This window comes from Budorcas taxicolor, chromosome 2 (genome assembly GCF_023091745.1).
Source record: "Budorcas taxicolor isolate Tak-1 chromosome 2, Takin1.1, whole genome shotgun sequence".
Taxonomy (NCBI): Eukaryota; Metazoa; Chordata; class Mammalia; order Artiodactyla; family Bovidae; genus Budorcas; species Budorcas taxicolor.
The window spans coordinates 128,414,577-128,418,871 of NC_068911.1; the positions used below are offsets into that span (position 1 = coordinate 128,414,577).

The window sequence follows — 4,295 nt, forward strand, 5'->3', positions numbered from 1 at the left end:
TAGGATCACAAAGCATCGGACATTACTGAGAGACTAGCAGTTGCATGTGATTATAGCAGTTCTCAAACATTGTTTTTCATGGGCTTCAGAGTTGCTTGCAAGTTTTGCAGTTATTCTTCAAAATTAATAAGAATTTTACTTGCAAAAATTGAATGTTTACAGCTTTCTATGTGTGCGTGTGTGCTGAGTCACTTCAGTTGTGTTCAACTGTGTGCAACGTTATGGACTATAACCTGCCAACCTCCTCTTGCCTGTGGTTCTCCAGGCAAGAATACTGGAGTGGGTTACCATGCCCTCCTCCATTCCCTCCTCCAGGGGGTCTTCCCAACTGAGGGATCAAACCCGAGTCTCTAGTGGCCCCTGCATTGGCAGGTGGGTTCTTTACCACTAGCACCAGCTGGGAAACCACAGCTTTCTATAATCATCTGTAAAATAAACCGAAGCAGTACATTTGGTGGAGAGAGATAAATATGTTTATGTGACATAAAAAAATCAGATTATATAGTTATTATTAGGACAGCTAGGGGTTCTGTGCATGTGAATGTAGGTGTTCATTAAATCACTAGGCCATGATAAACCTACCTAGTAGCTGGAAAACTTTTTGTGCCAAAGTTGAATGAAACTAGATAAGCATCCTCTCCTATTTTCAGCCCCCAAATATGCAAAGATACTGGGACACCTAAACCAAATCCCATTGCATATAATAGTCAGAATATCATCCAGCCCAGGAATTCAAGTATACTGATGAATATTTTAACTAGAGTGAGAAAAGAGAATAAAAATTTAGGTTGGGAATATGAGACATTTTAGAAGGGGAAAATGCACTTTTAGAGAGGCTTCACATCCCATGCTAGTAAAGGTTATGCTCAAAACCCTTCAAGCTAGGCTTCAGCAGTACTTAATATAAAGAACTTCCAGATGTACAAGCTGGGATTAGAAAAGGCAGAGGAACCAGAGATCAAATTGCCAATATGTCCTGAATCATAGAGAAAGTAAAGGAATTCCAGAAAAATATATACTGTTCATTGACTACTTTAAAGCCTTTGGTTGTGTGGATCATAACAAACTGTAGAAAACTTTTTAAGAGATGGAAAGATCAGACTGTCTTACCTGTCTCCTCAGAAATGTGTATGCAGGTCATGAAGCAACAGTTAGAAACTTATATGGAACAACTGACTGGTTCAAAATGAGAAAGGAGTATGATAAAGCTGTATATTGTTACCCTATTTATTTAACTTATATTTAACTTATAACATCATGCAAAATACGAGGCTGGATGAATTACAAGCTGGAATCAAGATTGCTGGGAGAAATATCAACAACCCCAGATATACAGATGATACCACTCTAATGGCAGAAAGCAAAGAGGAACTGAAGAGGGTTCATCACCCTCTTGATGAGGGTGAAAGAGGAGAGTGAGAAAGCCAGCTGAAAACTCAATATTAAAAAAACTAAGATCATGGCATCTAATCCCATCACTTCATGACAAATAGAAGCAGAAAAGGTAGAAGCAGTGACAGATTTCCTCTTCTTGGGCTCTAAAATCACTGAGGATGGTGATTGCAGCCATGAAATTAGAAGGCAATTGTTTCTTGGAAGGAAAGCTGTGACAATCCTAGACAGTGTATTAAAAAGCAAAGATATCACTTTGTTGACAAACGTCCATATATTGTCTTTCTGGAGTCCCTGGTGGCTCAGAGGTTAAAGCGTCTGCCTGGAATGCAGGAGACCCAGGTTTGATCCCTGGGTTGGGAAGATCCCCTGGAGAAGGCAAATGGCAACCCACTCCAGTACTCTTGCCTGGAAAATCCCATGGAGGGAGGAGCCTGGTAGGCTACAGTCCATGGGGTCGCAAAGAGTCGGACATGACTGAGCGACTTCACTTTCACTTTCATTGACTTTCTAGTAGTCATGTACAGATGTGAGAGTTGGACCATAAAGAAGGCAGAGTGCCAAAGAATGATGCTTTTGAACTGTGGTGCTGGAGAAGACTCTTGAGAGTCCCTTGGACAGCAAGGAGATCAAACCAGTCAATCGTAAAGGAGGTCAACCCTGAATACTCATTGGAAGGACTGATGCTGAAGCTGAAGCTGCAATACTTTGGCCACATTATGCAAAGAGCTGCACTCATTGGAAAAGACTCTGGTGCTGGGAAAGATTGGAGGCAGAAGAAGAAGAAGGTGACAGAGGATGAGATGGTTGGATGGTATCACTGATTCGATGGACACGGACTTGGGCAAACTCTGGGAGATGATGAGGGACAGGGAGGCCTGGTGTGCTGTAGTCCATGGGGTCACAAAGAGTTGGACACGACTAGGTGACTAAGCAACAACAAAAATTAGGTATGTGTATTTGGAGGATTTATGTTTTGAACATAAAAAAAGGCAATATAAAATTCTTAATTAAGGAAGGAGAGAAAGAAATAGTGAGAGAACTGCAAAGTACAGAAACACAATTTGATCACTGAGAAGACCAAATAGACCTGACTGACATATGCAGAACCTTCTACCCAACAACAGAAAGTATACATTCTTTTCAATTGCACATGGAACCTTCTTTAGGATACAACATATGTGGAGTCAGAAACAAGTCTTAACAAACTTAAACAGACTCAGATCATACCAAGTATATTTTCCAACTGCAACTGAATGAAGCTACAAGTAAATAGCAAAAGAAAAACTGGAAATTTCACAAATGTGTGGAAATTAAACAACACATTCCTGAACAACCAGTTTGTCAAAGAAGAAATCAAAAGAGAAAATTGAAAATACCTTCCCACAAACAAATATGAAAATACAACATACTAAAACCTATGAAATTCAGGAAAAGCAGTACTAAGAGGGAAGTTTATAGCAATAATTACCTATGTTAAAAAAGAAGAAATATCTCAACAAACAAGCCCAAAGTTAGCAGAAGGAAGGAAATAACAAAGATTAGAGAAGAAAATTTAACAAAAAGGCATTAGATATTACTTTGAAAAATTATACACCACCAGACTTGATAATCTAAAATAAGTGGACAAATTCCTGGAAACGCACAGCCTACTAAGAATGAAACATAAAGAAATAGGAAGTTGGAACAGGCCTATAATTATAAAATATAAAATATATAAGTGATTGAATCAGTAATCAAAAAGCTCCCAACAAAGAAAAGCCCCAAAGCAGATGGCTTCATGGGTGAATTCCCACCAAACATTTAAAGAGGAATTGATGCCAGTTCTTCTCAAAATCTTCCAAAAAATTGAAAAGGGGGAAACACTTACAAACTTATTTGAGGAGGCCAGCATTACCATTACAGCAAAGCCAGATAAGGACAGTATAAGAAAATTATAGGCCAATATTCCTGATAAACACAGATGCCAAAATCATCAACAAAAAACTAGCAAACTGAATTCAACAAGACATTAAAAAGATACATATCATGACCAAGTGAGATTTATCCCTTGGATATGAGAGTGATTCAGCATATGAAAATCAATTAATGTGATATGAAACATTAACAGAGTAAAGGATTAAAATCATATGGTTATCCCAAAAGATGCAGAAAATCCATTTAATAAAATGCAACACCATTTCATGATAAAAGCTCTCAACAAATTAGGAATAGAAGGAAATAACCTCAACATTATAAAGATCATAAATCAAAAGCTCACAGCAAATTTTATACTTAATGGTGTAAAACCAAAAGCTTTTCTTCCAAGTTCAGGAATAAGACAAGAGTGCTGACTTTCACCACTCCTATTCAACATAATAGTGGAGGTTCTAGCCAGGGCAATTATGCAAGAAATAGAAGTAAAAAGCATCTAACTCATGAAGGAAGAAGTAAAATTATCTCTGTTTTCAAATGACATAATCTTAAAGAAAGAAAACCCTAAAGAGTCACTCAAAAAAACTAGAACTCAACAAATTCAGTGAAATTGAAGGACACAAAATCAACTTTGAAAAATTAGTTGCATTTCTAGTCGCCAAACAACAGACCATCTAAAAAGGAAATTAAGAAGATAATCCCATTTAGAATTATCCAAAACAGATAAAATACTTAAGCATAAACTTAATCAACAAGGCTAAAGACTTGTACACTAAAAACCATAAAACAATGATGGAAGAAATTAAAGATACACACAATTTGAAAGGCAAACCATATTCCTGGATTGAAAGACTTCACATATTATTGACCAGGGGATTTTTGCAGAAACTAACACCTGTGGTGTTAATAATACATCCAGTCAATAATACCTTAATATTGTTAAAATGTCTGTACAACCCAAAGTGATCTACAAATTCACTACAAATCCT

General features: G+C 37.2%; 1 non-coding gene across 1 annotated transcript; it reads left to right on the forward strand.

Moving 5' to 3' along the window:
- Window positions 1–1,683: 1,683 nt before the first annotated feature.
- On the forward strand, window positions 1,684–1,755 carry TRNAS-GGA (transfer RNA serine (anticodon GGA)). The gene has a single exon. It is a non-coding gene; the product is annotated as a tRNA-Ser (tRNA).
- Window positions 1,756–4,295: the final 2,540 nt, after the last annotated feature.